The 21,077-nt window shown below is 40.3% G+C and overlaps 1 long non-coding RNA gene across 2 annotated transcripts in view; it reads left to right on the top strand.

Moving 5' to 3' along the window:
• Nucleotides 1-19,963, top strand: part of LOC109496189 — a 119,845-nt gene extending 99,882 nt beyond the window's left edge. The window contains exons 4-9 of one of the 2 annotated variants that reach the window (XR_006592446.1): nt 6,842-6,900; nt 11,888-11,956; nt 12,920-12,999; nt 17,549-17,640; nt 18,561-18,616; nt 18,709-19,963. This is a non-coding gene — a long non-coding RNA (uncharacterized LOC109496189). The remainder of the gene's footprint in view (nt 1-6,841; nt 6,901-11,887; nt 11,957-12,919; nt 13,000-17,548; nt 17,641-18,560; nt 18,617-18,708) is intronic. The other variant, XR_006592447.1, reaches the window with a different exon arrangement.
• The last annotated feature ends 1,114 nt before the right edge of the window (nt 19,964-21,077 follow it).

Raw genomic sequence — 21,077 nt, 5'->3', positions numbered from 1 at the left:
CTTTTCTATAGATGAGGATGGTCACGCTTACTTTGCTGGGCTTTTCTGAAGGTTCAAGGTGACATGTGTGTGTGTGGAGTATCTGGCACAGAGATGGAAAACAACCAGCCCAAACAAAACTCACCCTCCACATTTCCCCATGTAAGGCTTTGTCTCTCTTTCAGAAAAGCTAGGAATTTCCAGTCAAGCACAGGGAGGAGAATGGAGACCTGTATTCAAACTTGTGAGGACTTTGAACATTGGCCCCCCAGGAAGTTCTTTCAGAGGCTTTGTTGTAGCAACAAGCCAACAACAGCAGCCCACTCCCAGGAAGTCCTGCTCCCTGGGCCCTGCAGCAGGGCTCCAGCACAATAGAGGCCTGTCTGCTGATTGCCATGACAGTGACACAAGGCTTTGAAAAGCATATCTCATTGCCTGTGGAGACTCTTTTCAAATGCTCTCTCAGGGCAGACTGTTTTGTAATAAGACAATGAAATCCAAATTTACTAGTTACCGTATTTGGGGGTTAAGAAGGGAGACAAAAGTTCTCCAATTAATTGTTCATCCTAGGCCATTTTATTCCTGTAAACATTGTCTTCCCTCAATAAGACCAGTACTGCAAGGAAGTGGCTATGTGGATGCTGACAAGCTAAAAGTGAGGGCTGGCTGGAATTCATGGTTAAGAAATAGGAGCTGTCAAGTTGGCTTTCCTCTTGTGAAGCTGATCCAGCCCAGGATCCAAGGATGGGCTAGTACAGACAGGCCTGACTTCATAAAACAGACACGGGGATTAGAAGGTGCCCAGAGTCTGTGGGTACAGGGATGAGGCCAAACTGCCATCCCTTTAGCTCTCCTAGGCAAAGTACAGATATCCAACAGATATGCATGGGAATAGCACACAAGACAGTGTCTGTTCCACTTGGCCAGGGTTCCATTCTCATTGGTAGGCTGGTTGTTCAATGCTGTGAGTATCTACTGAAGGGCACCTGTAGATGGAAAGCAGGACTGAATCAGACTCCTTCTACTTGGCTTTAGGACAGCTATCTGCAGGTACGATTCTGTTGCTCCCATCTAGCTTGTTTTCTTGAAACTTTCCTTGGAAGGAAGCAGAAAAAGTGGTTAGAGGAATGAGCGTTTTGGCTGGGAATAATCATAAGAGTATTTTATCTTGTAGATCTGTGATCTCCAAGTTCAAATAAGGAAAAAAGCATTTAATGAGGATGGTGGAGGCTGTTTTCCCAATATCTACTTTATCCTTTTGTCTCAGTGAAGAACTTCTAAATTTTATCTTGGCTCATGACTCCTTCAGAATAAAGACTCCCTTATTTCTGGGTGGGATCAGCCAGGGTGCCAGCGAGAAATAAATATGCGACACCTTCATATTGGGGAATTGGCCAAATTAATAAAGTGACTATTTGTTACAAAGTTGTGCGTAGGAGTTTTGGAAACTCAGAGGAGCATATGCAGGCTACTAGTGCCACTCCTAGGTTACCGAACCTAGAGAAAATCACCATGGAGAGGGATGATTGACAGGAGCCATGACCTTTGGGAGAGGCGGTGGCTATCATGAGGGAGGAGTGATGGTGGGAGTGGTCTGTCCTGGCAGGCAGAGTGTGTTATCATTGGCATTGTTTAGAATTGTGCATGGTCATAATAAAAAGTTGACCTTTAGTTGGTTTTACTATGGCTTTTATATTCTCTACAGACAATGTACCCTTTAGTGTTCGCAATTCCCACTCATGCAATATATGGGAGGGAGAGAGCCAACCCCTAGCCACTTGGAAGGAAGCAAACTGGGGAAATCGCTCCCTCAACCTCTCATCTTCCACCTTATCATCTCCTAAGTGTATCTCTCATTGGCTACATTCAGCAAAAGCCAGAGAGCAAGGGAGCCCATTGATGTCATCCATTCGGGTGAACTCCTCAAGACACAAAACAGAGTAGAAAAGGGTGGAGAGTGGATGTGATAGAGAAACAAACAGAAAATATCCAGCCCTGAATTGAAGCTTTGACTGGATTTGCAACTCTATGAAGTGTCCTTAAAGGAGGAGGATGTGCCTGCTTATCTCTCTGTTTCCTACTGTGAACTCAGAAATTGTGGCTGGAACTGGAACAGAAGTCTTAAGAGTGCAAGATAAAAGTACATGTTGCAGATAACAGAACAATCGGCCAGAAGGAACTTAGGAGGGCCTACCAGTTATGGAGGCTCCACACATGCCTTTGTTCACATGAAAAGGAGATACACTTCTATTTTGTTTAGTCCACTGTTTTTCTAATCTTACCCATTGTGATGAGTTCCTTCTAGTTATTTAAAAACTTCTAAATGCTACCTGTAGATAAAATCATATGAAGCCACTGCTGGCCCCTGATTTTGGTGTATGATGTTAATATTTGCAGAACAGAAAGGTCTCATCTGTATTTTCTCAAAAGGAAGGATAAAGGATTTGAAGATACTGAACTTTGGAATAGGAAGCCAGAGTCTTACCTGTGTGGGACTGTGGGTTCTGGCATAAAGGAGACTCCCCATGGGTCCCCCACTGCTATTCTTTTTCTTAGGAATTTTAGGACACATTAGATGTTTTATGGAACTGCCAGCTGCCTTGAAGAGAGGAAATAGATAAGAGGAATATGCCTGCATAGTGGGAATTCAGCTAGTGTGGTGTAGAATGTCACTTAATATCCTTTTGGTGATCAGTAACAGAATAATCAAATAAAAGTGGTTAATGTAGATAAGTTTATTATCTCATGTAATGAGAAATTTGGAAGAGGATGAGAAATTCTGAGGATGGCTGATTCAGAAGCTCAGTGATGTCAAGGTTCTGGATCAGCTTCTCTCCCATTGTGTTGACTTGCCCTCTCAGTAAAAAAGATGGCTGACTAAGCTCCAAATGTCCATCTTCCAATAACAACATCCAAGTCGAAGGAAGGAAGGAAGGAAAGAAAAAAGGAAGCAAGGAAAAGAACATTTGTTCCTGTGTTTCTTTCTCTTCAGAAGGAACATCTCTCCTAAAATACTGCTTCCCTTATCCCTCTGCAGATTTTTTTTTCAATTGCCATAGTCTAGATCTTGTCACGTGGCCACTACCTTAACAGTCACTGGAAGAGAGGAAAGGGGTTACAATGGCTGGACTAGGCCAATCATGATCCATCCATCTGGAACCATCTTCCCTGAGTATACCAGTGCCTCATACCAGCACCAAACTGGAGTCCTATGAACAAGGGAGAAGGGGAGAATGGCTAGCATAGGCAAACACAGATGGAAGGAAGTAGAAGGACTATTTAGAAAAGAAAGAAAAAAGAGATACAACAGATGATTGAACTGCAAAAAGTTAAGTCACATTTTAGGCTAAAGTTAACTGAACAGAAGTTTAGAGTCTGGGCCATGCTTAGGGGACAGAAGGTTGATCTCCATGACTGAAAGGAACTAGTGGATGGTGACTTAGAAGAGGGGAATTATGAAAAAAGCAGAGGTTAATTATTGATGCTCTGCTTCCATATCTTGGACCTACCAAGATGAACTGCTATATTATGCAAATTAGCCAGTTAATGTTTGTATTTGTCAAGGCCCTGGTAGGAAAATAGGAAAATGATGGCTCATTCCAGTTGGACAATTGAGGACCATTTAATACAGAGACTGTTTATAAAGGTGTAAACAGGGTTTAAGGAAACAACAAAGCATACTGCAGGATCTTTGGCTACCAAGGGCGTGGAGCTATTACCATTCCCAGGAATGAAAAAGCAAAAGGGAAAAGAATGAGTACCATAACCTGGAGAGAGAGAGAGAGAGAGAGAGAGAGAGAGAGAGAGAGAGAGAGAGATGTAAGGAAAGAGCTGCCTGATAGGAATTGTGGCTTTTGGGAGAGGAATATAGCTAACTCACAGCGGCTTGGCAGAGGGGATGTCAGGAGACTAAACAGCCCAACCTCATTCTCTTCTGTGTCTGATATTATGATCCCCCTGACTTTCAACTTTGGTTGAACAAAACTGGAAGCTAAGGGCAAGGGAACATGTTGATACAGTTGATAGAGGATTTTTTTTGGGGGGGGGCAAAGTAGAAGGGTTGAGAATGGATCTTGAGGTACAAATGGGCAATGTAGGAGATATTCTAATCATTATAGTAGATAAATCAATTTTGAGCAATATGTCTCTTTTAGTATGGATAATAAAAATAATATGAATAGTAACAGTGGATAGTAATAATAGTAGTATATTTTTACTACAAATTTTGCTAGATGAAGCTTGAGACTTAGAGGGCTTACTCATCCAAGTTAACACATCTTGGGATTCACACACAAATCTGTGAGAGCTTTCTCCATTTCCATCAGAGGCTGGAGGATGACCATGGCAAGGCTTTCCTGGCATGATGAATCGGCATCAGTTGCCTTTAGCTGTTAAGGATGTAGGAGGAACAAGTGATAATGAGGAACTTCTTCCCTGTTGTTAATTCTTACTTTGGGGACTCTGGAGCCTGGGAGGAAGCTCACCCTTCCCTTTGAGTCCTCTTGTGTTCTGACAGCAGGCTTCTATCATTGTGTATCTCATATTATGAGACTATCCTTTGATTGTTAGCGCCAATAGCCATTCTGGTGACCTCTTCAGAGGAAAGGTTTCATCTTCAACCATAAAGCCTGACTATAGGGACTGGTTTGTATGCACTATTATGCTTACCACTCTCCCCCACCTCTCAACCTCCTTCCAAATCTGGTAGCCTTACACATGTTCCAGAGCAGTGATTTCATGATAGAGTGAATCACTGGACTGCCAAACAGGAAGGAAGCTGGGCTCCAGGACAGGAGATGGTGGCTCACGGTGGTGGCTTAATGAACCTGGAGATGTGTTTATGGTTCTGTCCCTCACTGCTTCTTACAGAAGAGATATTTTTTTATGTGATGTGCGTATTGGTGTTTTGAGAGGACCCCTCAGCTCCATCTCAGATCTGGTGCCTGAAATGCTGTGGTTCATGATACATTCCTTTAAAGCAGTTTGATGTATCACAATTATAATACTAGTTACTCTTTTCCCCATAGGTACGATATTGCATACACCATCTCATTTAATATCTATGGCAAATGATACTGAGGCTTTTAGGAGTCCAAAGTCACATGGCTGGTAGTTGGTAGAGCTGGAGTTTTAAATTGGCTTGATTCAAAATCCAGCTCTCTGCTACATTTTATTCAGCATGGTTTTAAGTAAGATAGGTTTGAAGTAAGATTGGATTTGATACCCAATTCACACATATACAAGTATATAACCTGTGGGATCTCCAGAAAATTATTATTTCTAAGCCTCAATTTCTTCATTTCAAATGTGGGAGCTATGTGAAGAGGCAACAGCACAGAGCAGACAAGCTAGTTAAACTTGATCTTTTTTTGTAATGTTTCTAAAATCATTCCTGGAAGGTGGGAATGATTTAAGAGTCCTTTCTTGGTTGATAGCACCATAATCAGATTCTCTCCTGATGGGGTGGGGGTGGGGCGGGTAGAATATTGACATTGGGGAAGAAGTCCTGGTCTTGAAATAGTAGGAGTGGATTTTATTAACCACTTGTTGTGCAAGACCCTTAACCACTCTGATGCACTCTGTTTCTTTATCTGCAACATATACACCTATTCTGTAAACCTACACAATACTGTTGAGAGTCTCGATTGATTAAATGATAAAATGCCATGGTTTAAATTGTTATATGCTAGATCATGCCATTTGTTATGTCATCATTATTTATTTCATCATGAAGAAACAGAATCTTTACAGGCAGAACTAATTTGTGACCTGGGAAGCATGTTTCTTTCTTCTTTACCTGGTGGTCACATTCCCATTGAGTTATATAGAGGTATTTGACTTTGATACATTACTATTTTACCACCTTATTTGCCTTTTAAAATTTTTAAGATAGGATCCAGTGAAGAGATAGCTATCATAGAGCATTTAAATGATAATATAGTTCATAAAAATAATTTTTATAAATTTGTATGAAACATAAGCCAATTAGAAGTATTGATAAATACATGATGAATTGCTTTAATCTGTTACATGTGGCACATAGAGGCAGGTATATCTGTAATCCACTGATTCAGTTCTTCCCTGAGCTTGGATGAGCTTCCCTGAGCCAGCATGGTGACTTTCCCCTTTCCAGTATAACTGTTTCTGGCGTGCTAGTGTGGTTGATAATGAACAGGTGGTAGAGGAGTGAGGGAACCATAGGGACGATGATACAGGGCCCATGGCTCCCACTATGGAAACCCACAGTGAAGGTGAGTCTTAGGGTAGTCATCTTTATCACAATCTGAGTGTCACTGAAGCTCCATTTCATTGATAAGAAAAATGAGGCAAACACATAATCTGATCTCTATTATGTTGCCTAGAACCAGAAGCACCAAGAGCCCATCTGTGTATTTTTCACTAGACAATGAGACTCCTGGACATTCTAGAGAAAGTCAGATATGTATGTGCCATGTAAGTATAGCTAAACAAACAAAACCAATGATGAAATTAAAAAAAAATTTTTTTTAACGTTATTTATTTTTGAGACAGAGAGAGAGCATGAACAGGGGAGGGGCAGAGAGAGAGGGAGACACAGAATCCGAAACAGGCTCCAGGCTCCGACTGGTCAGCACAGAGCCTGACGCGGTGCTCGAACTCACGGACCGTGAGATCATGACCTGAGCCGAAGTCGGACGCTTAACCGACCGAGCCACCCAGGTGCCCCAATGATGAATTTTTAAGAGAGTGATTATAGGTCTTTTAGGTGAATTTCCAAACTACAGCTTTTCATTGCTTGCCCCAAATGTATCTTTTAGTGTGTCCATTAGAATGAATACAGGGCAGAAATTAGTAAATCGTTTCTTATCTTTCTGTATTTCAGGAATACAAAAAGTGTACTTTGAACAGCCACTATTGGAGACAAGAAAGCCACTTCTCAAGGTAGGATCTGTGCAATATTAAAATTATCTTACGTTTTTGTGGCTAGAATTACTGTACTTGGTTATAAGAATGGGACAAACTAGAATAAAGATCATTAGGCCATCCCAGTAGATTTGGGAAGTATTTGCAAAATGTCCTTTAAGATATGTTTCGTCTATAATAGACTTACATCTTGAAGGAAGAGTAGGCAGTTTAGCTGATTTGCTTTATTCTCATCCATGGTTTTGATGATCAGACTAAGAAGAAACAGAGGGAAAAGCTAATTAGAGGCCTTTGGGGTTTGCTAATTCAGGCTGGAAAGTACCCAAACCTCCGCCAACTCTTTAATTTAAATTGCATGTTCTCCTTTTGTTATAAAATTTGATGTAAAGCTTTCCAAAATAAGGGAGGAACCCAAATGAAGTTTAAATAAAGTTCATGTAAGTTTTAACACTCCACTGCTGTACCTGTCAGATTCCCACCGATGAGATTTGAGGTTTGTTCCAAATTCAAAGTGGTGGGCTAGAGATAAATCCTGTCTACTTTCACACCTCCTATAAAAATAGAGAGTAATGGCTGGTTGATGATGGCTTTTTCCTTAAAAAAATTTTTTTTGAACTGATTGAATGCAAGCGTTCTTAGCACAATCAAAGCTGTACGTCCTTTTGAAAACTACAACAATTCCAAAGCACATGGAGAATTTTTGAAACAGTGGGACTCTGTAAGAAATTGTTTGGTAGATTGGTTCACTCACTCATTCTCTCATTCATTCATTAATTCATGGTAGTGTGATGAAATAGTTCAAAGTATAAACTTTGTAATCATCCATCCAAATTTCAGATTCCAACTTTGCTAAATATGGGGCCTTATTTAGAAAGAACAAAACTCTTTGAGCCTTTGTTTCGTGGGTGGTAAAATGGAGATAATTATAGTAATACCTACTTCATATTTTGTTTAGCAGATGGAGTGAGTTCCAAGCATAAAATTAGTGCTCAATAAACAAAAACTTAAAAAGTCCATCCATCTACCCATCCATCTATGTATCCATCCATCCATCCACCCATCTGTCTATCCACCCATCTGTCCATCCATCCATCCATCCATCCATCCATCCATCCATTTATCCATTCACCCATTCATCCACCCATCCTCATATCTGTCAAGTATTTCCTGAAAACCTCCCATGAGCCTGACCTTGATCTTGGTACTTGGAATATGGTTCTTGATGTTCAGTTCTTTCAGTCTGTTTGTATACAGACAATTATAATTCAGCATGCTTAGTGGTGTGACAAACATTAAGTATAGAGAAAGCTCGTCTAATTCACCTGGGGAAGATAGTGTTGACCTCCTCTCTCCTCCTCAGGGAAGAGAGACTTACAAGCTGTTCAGAAGAGCACACAGGATTAGAGATGGGGACTTATTTTGGATTAATACAAGGGAGGTCTTTCTGGCAGAGATGCTGGGAGATGGAATAGGAGGCCATGGGAAGCAGTGGTTCTTGTCACTAGAAGAGGAATCTAGTAAAAGCTGGGAGATCAGAGATGTTCAAGAGGGGCCTCCAGCACTTGAATAAGAGATTGAGTAGATGGCTTTTCAAATACATTAGAATTCTGAGAATGTATGGTTCTTAAGGGATATAGAAGTGCTTAGATGAGCTTCTCTGGGGTGGCTAAATCAGAATGAGGTATGGCCAGTCTGGGCAATGCGTTGCTTTGGTAATCCAGGATGACCATGATGGTGACATGTTCACGCTGTGATATAAGTACTTTTAATTTATTTTTACTTTGAAAAATAAGATCCATGAATGCATTTTAATCATAGAAAAATTAAAGTGCTTTCAAAGCATAGAGAATAAAAGTAAAGTCTTTTTTCTTTTCCCTTTGCTCTTCTTTCTGCCTTATGCACCATTTCACAGGGCTCCCCAGCTAATTCCTGCCACAGAGATGGGGACTTTACCTTTCATTATCTATTCTTCCATACTTGTTTTCATTAATTTCTGTGCCTACATTTGTAAATATACACACATTTAGTTTTTCAAGAACCATGAGTATATTCATTCTATAAATACTATCCATTAGTGTTTTTCATTCAGCACTAATTGTAGTGATACATAGAAATGTGCATAGGATGATAAATATAAATGTTCCTCATTTTATTTTATTTATTTTCTTAAAGTGTTCATTTATTTTGAGAGAGACAGAGACAGTGTGAGTGGGGGAGGGGCAGAGAGAGAGAGGGAGACAGAGAATCCCAAGCAGGCTCTGCACTGTCTCAGCATGGAGCCTGATGTGGGGCTCAAACTCAGGAAACCGTGAGATCATGACCTGAGCTGAAACCAAGGGTTGGATGATTAACTGACCGAGCCACCCAGGTACCCCTAAATGTTCTTCATTTTTTGTTGTTCTTGTTGTTCTTCATTTTAAAAGGTAGTTTCTTCTCAAGGCTGCACTGCATTCCATAGTGTAGCTGTAACATGACTGTAACATGACTTATAAGTATTTCCATTGTTTTTATCTTATTGCTGTTGTAAATGATGCTGCAGCAAACATCCTTATGTATACATTTATGTGCCCAAGTGAAAGTATTTTGGTAGGATGGATTTTACAGATTCTCTGAGGTTGAATTACTCATCTTACAGGATCGACCTTGTAAATTCTGATGAATAATGTCAAGCACTCTTGCAGAATATTGAAGTAGTTTATATTTTCACCAACAGTGAAAGAAAGTGACCTTTTCTCGGGTGCCTGGGTGGCTCAGTCGGTTAAGAGTCCGACTCTTGGTTTCGGCTCAGGTCATGATCTCACGGTGTGTGAGTTCGAGCCCCTCATCAGGCTTCGTGCTGACAGTGCAGAGCCTGCTTGGGATTCTCTCTCTCTCTCCCTCTCTCTCTGCCCCTCCCTCCCTAACTCTCTCTGTCTCTCAAAAAAAAAAATAAATAAAACTTAAAAAAAAAGGAAGTGACCTTTTCTTTGCAATATTTGTGAAAATAATATTGAAGAAAACCAGAATATGTCACCCCAAAATATGCCCCTTTGACATAAAAATTTGTTTGAGCTGAAGGCAATTAAAAAGGAGCAAAGCTCCCCTTTGTGTAGAGGCAAGATATAAACTCTCCTTTTACTGGAGACAGGTTCTTATCAGTCCAGAAAGGGCACCAGAGGAATCTGCAAACAAACTTTACTTCATTCGTTTCCTCCCACATATTCACCATCCCACAGTTTGTCATTGGGGAAGCCTAAAACTTGGACCTATCATTTCCCTACACATTATTGTTTTTAGTTGAAGAGGCTATATATGCTGAAATCCTGGGCTGCCTCTTTGAGTTCTTCTAAGTTCCTCCCAGGAGATGTGCACTGCATGAGTTAATAAATGTTTTTCTCTTGTTGATTGGTCACTTTGTTAAAGAGCCCCAGCTTAAAAACTTAAGATGGGTGGAGCTGAAGTTTTGCCTCCCCTACGGTATATTAATCTTTTATTTTTTTGGTCCATCTATTAGGTAAAAAGAGTTTCTAATTGTTTGAATTTAAATTTGTATGATTACTAATAAGGCTGATTATCTTTTACTGTATTAGCTGGCAGTTGGTACACCTGTTAATTACCTCTTCGGATAGTTTGCCTATAAGTACGCATGAGAAACACTTTATTATGGATATTCATTTCTTGTGTGTGTATACATATATGGCAAATACTTTAGTACAATGAATTATTTTATGAGTATATTTTAGTCTTTTCCTCTGGTTTCTGGATTTCAAATGTTGATTTTTGACATGTGCAATAACTGTTGTGTCGTTGTTGAACTATGAAGTCAATACATGCGCGAGGAAATATAACACATCATGATTTTCTTTGTTTTTAATCTCCTTTTCTACCACTTTCCTTCATACTCTGTACTTTTAAGCCGCAGGGCACGACAAGCCTTCCACAAATGCTATGATTTATGAATGTCTGTGCCTGGAAATAGCACAGGCTATTTTCCCCTCAGGAATATCTTTCTTATATCCCACACTGGGTACTTCTACTCATCCCTTCGGACCCCAGTCCCATGGCACTTCTTTTGGTGAAAACCACCATAGCTACTCTGGGAAACGAGGAAGAGAAATAATCCCCTCGTTTGGTTGCTAGGGTTACATGACAGAAAACAGGTAAAGTAGGAGACTGGGGTCATGGAAGTTTCAGTAATTGTGTGTTGCCTCTCAGAGGAGTAGTGCTATTGCACTGAAACTGTATCATTGCTTATGTAAGTTGCCGAATTTTCTGCTTCCTTGTGAATTCCTGGTGTAGCGAGTTATAATTCTCTTCTTCAGCCTGTCATGGGTATTCAATATGTGCTCAAAGATTTCTCACTGAGATTGGTATGGGGTGGCCACATTGGTATATATGGTCTTTGAAAAATAATGCATTTCCCCTCCTTTTTTCTCTTTTCTCAAATATGAGCTGCTATCATATTTAGAGAAAACATTTTGGGCAATTATAGTATTTTCTTATTCTCAAGCACCGGGAAATCTCTGTTACCATTGCTTCCTTTACTTAATTCCTCTTCTGTGTTTTTGCCTAAGTGTCAGATTTTGGAGTGTGTGCACTTTTATGAGTTGCTTCAAACATTTCATAAGTATAGTATACCTTTTAAGTATATAAATTGAAAGATGGGTATTCCCTGATGGTTTCTGTCTATATTATCATTTATTTATATCTCAGATAATTTCATTAAGGTGTCTGTTACTTGGAGAACAAATAATAGCAAAAATATAAAATGGAAATTGAAAATTAACCCCCCCCCCCCCCCCCCAAATCACAGTTCCAAAGGCATGGTGATACCACAAGCATGCATACTTCATGGGATATTGTATTTGAAATAATTGAACTTCTGATCTGGTTCTGAGCTTTTCTGCAGCTAGGGTGAAAAAGAGAAACAAGATTACTTACAAAATGTTTATTGTTTTAAACTATCCCTTGTACTGATCCTGTCTTTAAATGCCTGTTCCTACCGACAAATCCACACTGCCTGCAGACATTTAATCTCAGCTTGTTTGCTGTGTTTTGGCTACATACCGTCAACCAGATTGAAAGCTTCTCAAGGGTAAGGACCTGCCTTCCCTTTTTTGGAATCCCCCAGGGTAAGTGATTAGCAATCTGATGTTGAAGGATTAGTGTTAAAATGGCAAAATGTGGCAATGTCCCAGAGTGTGTGATTTCAGGAGGAGATGGGGGTTAGGGAGGAGCAGAGTGCTGCATCCGAATCGGGTCTGTGTGACCCCATAGCATGTATTTCTAACCACTTCTTGAGCTAGCTCTGTGGTGTCCCCATAGCTTGACTCATGTCAGTCCGTCAGAATGGAGAAGGTTCCAGAGCTTGGTTTTAGACTATGCTGTTGTTGTTGTTTTTTTTAATTGCAACACTGGTCTTTTTGCTTTAGGTTTTAGTGCCGAAAGAGTAGGTCAACTCATCCATGGTCGCTGTCTGTGAGTTTACCTGACAACCCGAGTTGCTACAGTTGCAGCCATTGGATAAGGCAGAGGATTTTCCTTCATGCTGCCTTTCTTCCCTCTAAGATTTTTTCTATGAAAATGCCATGTGGTCTCAATCAGTTTTTCTCCTTTGCACCTTTGGTTTAATAGGCTTCTGGCATTTGGGTGTGCCTGAAACACTGGCCTTTTTTCAACATTAAAAAACATGTATGTAAAATATAAAAAGAAATAAAGACAGAATTAATATCCTGCATTTTTGAGACACAGTGACTAATTAGAATGACACAGGCCTATGGAGGATTTACTGTAGCTAATCTTTAGCAGGTGTGTTTGCTGCCAGATGACAACATCTTTCTCAGAAGGAAGGTAGGATCAAAATGTGCTGGAATATCAGCAAAATAGACCTAAGTGATGCAAGCCGTCACACAATGGAGACATCCTAGTCCTTCACGGTCCGAGATAGAAATTATTAGGCACCTATAGCTATTGACATTTAAATGATTAAAATTAAATAGAATAAAAAATTCAGTTTCTCACCCTAGCTACATTCTAAGTACTTATTTGTCAAATACAGACTGTGGGGGCAGCGCAGATACAGACCATTTCTGTCCCTGTGGAACATTCTATTGGACAGCAAGAACCAGATTGAAATAGGTAAGGAATGTGGGGATGGTGAGACAGAATGCGGTAAGAATTCTACGTCTGCCACTTAAGAGCTGGGTGGCCACACACATGATTTAATCTCACTCTGCCCTGTATCTCTCTTTATAAAATGAAGAAAATACTGCTTGGTGCGTAGGGATTCAGTGATAGCCATATACTTGCTACATTTAGCAGTGTTTCCTCTTCTGAGAGACCTCCCCCAATGAACCTGTCAAATGTGGCCACCACCTGTTATTCTTCAACAACAGCAGAGCATGCTACCTCAAAACATACCACTCTGGTATATCGATTATGTTGAGTGTAGGCACTTAACAAACAGCCAGTGCAGGCACAGGTTTTCTCTGAACTCTGCTCATCTACCTACAGACAGATCCTCCAAAGGATCTTGATTGTTACAAATCCTCTCTCTAGGAGGTTCATCAACCAGGGAAGGTTGACTGATAGGAGAGGAGTTTAGAAGTCAACACCACACCCAAACTTTGACAGAAACTGTCATACCTCCCATCTATTCTAAGGCCCCATTTATCTTTCCTAAACATTGTTACTTCTCCTCTAAAAAGTTTATATCCTGCTCTCCTTTCCCCATGAAGATGGTATTTAAGTCTGAATTCTAAGCCACGTCAAGGAGTTAGTCCCTGGGTATTTCTCATGTATACTTTGATTTGCTTTTGTAAGTCTGTCTTTTATTACAGGGGTGTCAAATAAGAACTGACAAGGGTAGAGGGAAAATTCTTTTCCTCCCCTACACTACCCTATCCTTTTCATCAGAGGGCTTACCATTATCTGAACCGAGTGAGTCCTATCTCTCTCATCTGTCTGTCCATCTCACTGTTTATTGTATCTTGTCACCACTCCCCATAATGTGGTAGAGCCCCTCCCTGAGGAATGTGGTGGAAGTCTCCTCAGAACAAAGGAAGCAACATGGCTCAATCAGCTCCTATAATGTATGCATAGCTCTGACACGATTCTATAACTTGGACTGTGTCCAGTCAGACTATATGTCACCATATAGGGGAGACAAAAAAGTAGAAATTGTATAAAAGGCTACACCCCGCTGTGGTCAGGGCTCAGGTTTTTGGGTATGAACCCACTGAGCCTGTACCAGCACAATGAATGAAGTTGTTTCCTGGACAGAAAAGCCTCAGTGTCCTGTCTCCCTGTGCTAGAATCCTGCTACAATTTCACATACACACTGTGGTTTTTATGAAACTCCAACTAATTCTCCAATTCCTTGATACCAACTGGTATCTAATAATTTAATTCATTTCTGACACTAACTAGCTGGAGTAAATGCAGACCCCCACAAGTTAAGGGCTCAGTCCTATGAGGCTGTTCCTATTTCAGATGAGAGCTGAAAATTGGGTTCCCAGGCTACACACACTTCTGCCTGGCTGAGTACAAATTCAGGAGTTGCTGTGAGCTTCCCCTCAAGTTCAGTAATTCACAGAACTCAGGAAAGTGCTTTGCTTAATAATTACTGGCTTATTATAAAGGATATGACTTAGGAATAGCTAAATGGAGGAGATGCATAGGCTGTGCCAGCATTGACATGTTCGCCAACCCAGAAGCTCCCTTAGCTGCATCATTTCAGAATTTTTACTGAAACTTAATTATTGTAGGCACCATTGATTAAATCATTGGCTATTGGTGATTGAACTTGATCTTCAGCAACCCCCCCCCCCCCGCCCCCTCCACCTTATCCCTCAGGTATGGGCTGACATTTCTAACCTTCTAATCTTGTGGTTGGTTTTTTCTGGTGACCAACCCCAATCCTGAGTCACCTCCTTAGCATAAACTCAGTTATAGTCAAAAGGGAATCATTATGAATAACAACACAATCCTACCACTGAGGAAATCCAAGGGTTTTGGGAATTACATGCCAGGAACCAGGGACAAAGACCAAATATTATTTTTAATTATAATACACACAACATGGCAGAATGTAAACTTCATTAGGGGAGAAACTTTCTCTGCATTATGTACAGTCCCTAAGATAATATCTAGCACATAGTAGGAGATCAAGAACTATTTGTCAATATACTTAATAGCAAGTTTCTCATTATTTTTGATGAGGTTTTGGAGTGGTGGGGTTTCAGAGCTGATGGTCAAGAAAGAATTCTTGAGATGTGTTTGGTGCAAAAACATGATTTTATTAAAGCACAGGAATAGGACCCCTGGGCAGGAAAAGGTGCACTGGAGTTGTGAAGAGTGACTGGTTATATACTGTGGAGTTGGGGGAGGTAAAGGCAAGAAGGAGGCCTCTGGAAAGAGTTTGATATGCTAAAGTTGTCCCCCCCCCCCCCAGTAAGGCATTAACATTAGGACAGTGGGGGGTTCCAGGAGAAAAGGTATACTCTGTATTCACCTCAAGTATTTGTAAATGGGCTGCAGGTTATAAGGACATTTAATTTTACCTCCCATTTCCTTCTTGCATTTGTTCCCTGCATCACTGTGGAGCAGAGCGTGATATTAGGGGCTCCAGGAAACGGAGTCTGTAGGTTTCTGGAGATTAGGCTATTGATAAGACTGCTTTTTTCTTATAATTTACTAAGATATTTGTAAACTGATGGAGACTTGTGTCCTGCATGACTGTGATCTCTGTCAATTAACCATATGTTTTCTTTCCTTTCCTTTGTTCTTGGGCAGCCAGGAGGGCCTGAGGAATATCACACACATCCCACCTGGGGGGGTTGTTAGCTTGTGCTTTGCTCTCGTCTTGCCTTATGCTCCTTCGTCAGTTTGGTTGAGGAGCAATGCAATACAGTAATTAATGGTCATGATGCTAATGAAAGTAATAATTGTTGTAATAGTAGCCACCATTTATTGAATATTTTCTATATGCCAAGAACTTCCTAAGTGCTTTAAATACATTATAACATTTGATCCTCACAGGAAACCTATGAAGTAGGTAATACTGATGTGAAAAACAAAGTGATGTGGAAATGGCAGATAAAACTAAATTTCGTTATAACCTGCAGCTCATTGACAAATACTTGCGGTCAGCAGAGTAAAACATTTTTCTGGGAACCCTCAGCTGTTTTAATGTTAAAGCTTTGCTAGAGGGAAAAACAACCTGAGCCTGACAATAGCTAAGGCCTCCAGTATCCCGTGAGTCTTCTTTAGCATATGAAAATCCTTCTTTAGCATATGAAACTTCCCCTTGTCTTTACCTCCCCGACCTCCTTGTCTGTAACCAGTCACTCTTCCAGTGCAACTCTTCCTGTCTATGGGTCCTGTCCCTGTGCTTTAATAAAATCACTTTTTTGCACCAAGACATCTCAAGAATTCTTTCTTGGCTGTCAGTTCCAAATCTCCATTACTCTGAAACCCCATCAATACTATTATCATTAACAATGAAGAAATTGAGCCTCAGAGACATGAAAAACTTACAAAAAGTCCCCTATAAGTAGTAGAGTCAAGATTCAAACCCTTATCTGGGTGTTTAATTACTTTATCTCACTAATACGTATAATTAGAAGAAAATATTTATTCTATAGAGTCAGGAATTTTTTCCCCCTCAGATTGAGGTAGAACCTATAGCAGAATTCAGAAAATCTTCTCCACCTTGGATTCAGTTCCCTTTCAACTCCTGATTGTTAGGACTGCTGTTTTGACTTGCAGTTAGGCTCCTGGGGTTATAAACTAGGCTCTTCTTTCTATGGCATGCTTTTGCCTACCCGGGCCCAGGGATCAAGACATAATCATCATATAAATTATTTGACTTCCCAAACTGTCTCTAGACTTTCAGTCTTCCAAATCATTTCATTTGTGGCACAATGAAGCTGAAGAGTCATGTAAGATGCAAGTGACTGCATCTCTGTGAGAAAGGGCAGTGGGCACCGGAGACATCCAGTGGTGCAGGCAGTGTCCTAGTGATGAGGCAGCTTGGGACAAGCTGAGGGCAAAATACAGGCTGGCACACCCCTCCCCAGGATGAATGTGTGTGATATTCCTCGGACACTCCTGGCTACCCAAGAACAAAGGAAAGGGGTTTAAGTGCTTGCCATCGTAATGTGGGAAACTAAGGCAAATGAAAAATTAAATTCCCTTGCTGCCTATAGCCCATTGACAAGTCCTTGAGACTGGCAGAGTGACCTCCCTCTAGGATCCCAGCTGCCTCAAGGATGACACTTTCCTGGGGGCAGAAGAGAACCTTAGCTTAACATTATCCCAACCTTGAGGATCCTGTAAGTCAACTTCCTTTATCTCAACTGCTCCAAGATATATGCTGGCAATCATACTCCAAGCTTACGGCCCCCTGATGTGCATCTGAGGGTCTCATAACTGAGGTTTTATTAAATGGTAATAAATGGCATTTCCCTAGCAACACCTAGCCCCTCAAGGTCCTGGGAACCTTGCTTCAAAGATACTTCAGAGACTTACTCTATCACTGACCACCTTCCAACCTGAAAGTACATAATGAGTTACCCATCATGACCCCAGTGCAGTGCTTCCTGCCCATGGGTCCTATCCCCATGCTTTAATAAAATCATCTTTTTTGCACCAAAGACATCTTCAAGAATTCTTTCTTGGCTTTCAGCTCCACCCCACCATCACCCCAAAACTTCATCACTAGGAAATGTTAAAGGATGAGAACAGAATGTGGGAAACACCCAGGCCATTGTGGTACAGGTAGGTGGGGCTGAGCCCCCTTTAAACCTTTCTTGTGAGTGCCCCCCACCAACCCAACGAAGAACCTTCCACAAAATTGAAGACTGTACCTCGTGCCATCAGAGTTGACTCACAAGGCTCTTTGAACAGCACAGCATGAGGAATGGGACTTACAATTACTGGACTGGCAAAGGCTGCTGCTAATTACCTGTTAGGTGTGACCTTGGAGTATAGCTGGGGCCAGTGCCAGTCCCATAATTTCTGGAAGTAGGTTTTGGCAGAGACTTGTTCTTTCTGAATCTCCTTGGGCTGTGCAGTCTCTGCTTGGAGAAGCATTGGGGTTTGGTGGAAAGGACTTTCACTATATATTTCCTTGAATGGGTAGGTTTAGGGAGCTAGAGAGGAGAAAAGCATCTATATTGATGGGGAAGACCTTTCATTATGGAGTCAAGGCTATTCAAACAAAAAATTTTTAATGGAAATTTTTATGGTTTAATTTTTTTCTTAGAAATAATATAATAAAAAGAATGTATTGTTTAGGAATTGCTGTGTACCACATACTGTTCAAAATGATTTAAATATATTAACCCAATTAAATCTTAACAGCCCTATTAGGTAGTTGGTATTATTCCCATTTCACAGATAAGGGAACAGGCACAGAGGTTAGGTAACAATTTATATTAATTTGTTAAAAAGTTTTATTTATTTATTTTGAAAGAGAGAGAGAGCATGTGTGTGGCCAACTGAGCCATTCAGGCACCCTAGAAGAAAGGCTTCCCCGATCAGGAATTATTTTAATTTTAATGATTAGCCACCTTTCAACATAACATTTACATTTCCTAATTTGTTCATAAGTCACCAAGGCAGATAATAGTCTCTCTTGTTCTTACCCTCTTTATTATGCCTTGAGTCCCAAATCAATCCTATTGATTTCTTCACAGAGATGATAGTGGCATTTTGGGCTGGACTACTTTTCATTTCATGGGATCATTTTGAGGTAAGGGCCACTGAGAAACAGCAAATGCAGGAAAAGCCCTTTATTTCCCACTAACTGCTTAAAATAGAGTATAATTTTCCCCTCTTTTAAAGGAAATGTACATTCATAAAGGAACTTTCCATTTGTTAAAACGTCTCCATTTTTGGAAGAGATCTACACCCTGGAGGCAACTCTTATCACCTGGGAGACTCTCACCTGCATAGCAAGACAGTTCTATTTACCAAACCTTTCCTCCCTTTAACTTCCCATGACTTGCCTCCCCCTCTCAGAAGCCCCAAACCCATTTTCCTTTGTTTAGCCTAAGATGGTAAAAAGCATCTTGAGCCACATCTTTCTTTGTGAACTCCTGTGTGTACTGTTAAAAAATAAAATTTAAAAATTTAAAGATCTTACTGACTTTATTCAATGATTCATGAGACAGGCAGCATCACATTTAGCAAATAGAATGAAGCTTTAAAGAGTATGGGCAAGAGGAGGCAGCAAAGTGCTGATTGTTTCAGGCGAGGCCACCTTTCTTTGGGGGATTACCTCATAGTATGGACCAGGTAATTCCACAGTGACTGGTTAAGATTACATTCCTGGGAGAAGCTGAAATTGCAATTAGGTTAGGTATTAAGTCTTGCTTTATTGAAATGGGGTTAACACAAGTGACTCCATTTTGGATGTGTTGTTTTCTTTTTTTTAAACAGTATGTGCATATTTAAAACTTTTTTTTCCTTGTTAACCTGTCTTTTTTCAGTTCAGTTCATGGACCCCTGCATTGAACCTAGGAGGGTAGTAGGAAAATCATTTTTCCTCCCCTCCCCTACCTGCTGTAGGGCATTTATAGTACATGGCATGCACCATCTGTATGCTAATAGTACATTTTTCTGGTTTTTAATGATAACCAGCCCTCTTCCTACCTTTCCAAAACTCCTCCCAGTGGGGTAATTTCACCTCTAGTTGAGAAACAATAAGGCATTTTCTATGCATTTACTTTCTGGACATGTTCTTTAGTTGTTTTTAAACATTTTAAATTGTTAGCAACAGGATAATCGTTTCAGTTCTCTTTTTTGGCAGGTGTGGGTAGAGGTCATCATTGTGTCTTATCTGAAAAATTCTTTTGTTTTGAATTTAGTTTCTGGAGCCGCTGTTGTCAGCCTTAGCTTCAAGGATTGGGCTCCATGAAAAAACTGAAAAAGTGTTTACAACTAGAGTCAATTTACTACTCTCACTATTTATACTTAGAACTACTAACTAAATCCCTTCCTTTTCTCCAAATTTTGGCTATACCCAACTTCAACTTCCATGTCTTGTCTTTTTTTTTTTAAATTTTTTAAATGTTTATTATTTATTTTTGAGAGAGAGAGAGAGAGACAGAGCATGAGCAGGGGAGGGGCAGAGAGAGAGGGAGACACAGAATCTGAAGCAGGTTCCAGGCTCTGAGCTGTCAGCACAGAGCCTGACATGGGGCTGAAACTCACAAACCGTGAGATCATGACCTGATCCGAAGCCAGACGCTTAACCCACTGAACCACCCAGGTGCCCCAACCATGTCTTGTCTTTTATGGAATTTTCATTCTTACTGATTGTATTTAATAATTGGATTTTGATGACTATGTTTGATGACTATGTTTGATTTCTGGGTTAGCTCATCTCTCTGTTCTTGAAGCCACCATGTCATTTCCTGTTCTAAGACCCTGATTCTGTAACTGTGTCCCAACTTTGGCCTTTGAATTGGGGTGTTCATCTTTGGAATATAGACCCCTAAAGGAACCTCTTGGATGCTCCAAGCCTTCATCTAAATAGAACCAGTACAGACTCAACCCTGCTTTTAGGTGCAGCCTCATGAATTGCCTTTGTTAAAGAAGAGAGAGCCTAGTGGCTCATATCAGCATCCCACTAGGCATTTTTTTTTATGTTGATAGAATTTACTTCCTAACCAGAGGTGCATGCAGTAATTCCTCGTTTCTTTTTATATTTTAAATTGCAGATGTGAAGGAAAGTCCCATTGGGAAATTATCAGCTGCCCCATATTTTCTCCATGTAAACCATGCATTTCCTTATTTTGATTTTTCTTCACTTACCTTCTAGGTGTGGTTGTCTTAGAATCATAGAATGTCAGGGTTAAAGCAGCTCAGCCATCACCTAATTCATTACCCCTTCAGTTGCTGAATCCTAGCATTTTCATTTGATTCTTATTTTATATCACATCTCTGCTGAAATTCCCCTTATATTCATGCATGTGCTCTAACTTTTCCATTATATTCTTTAACATATCAGTGGTAGTTATTTTAAAATTTGGGCCTTATAGTTCCAACATCTGAGTCATCTGAGTCTGGTTCTGTTGATTGCTTTATCTCTTGACAGTGGTGTTTTTTTTTTTTCCTTCTTTTCTTGTTATTGTTGTTGTTTGTTAGTTTATTTTTGTTTTTAATGTGTTTCCTAATTTTGATTCATTGCTGCACACCATGTGAGAAGT

Source organism: Felis catus, chromosome F2, assembly GCF_018350175.1.
Source record: "Felis catus isolate Fca126 chromosome F2, F.catus_Fca126_mat1.0, whole genome shotgun sequence".
Taxonomy (NCBI): domain Eukaryota; kingdom Metazoa; phylum Chordata; class Mammalia; order Carnivora; family Felidae; genus Felis; species Felis catus.
Note: the sequence above shows the minus strand (reverse complement) of the source record. Positions and strands in the feature narration are given on the sequence as shown.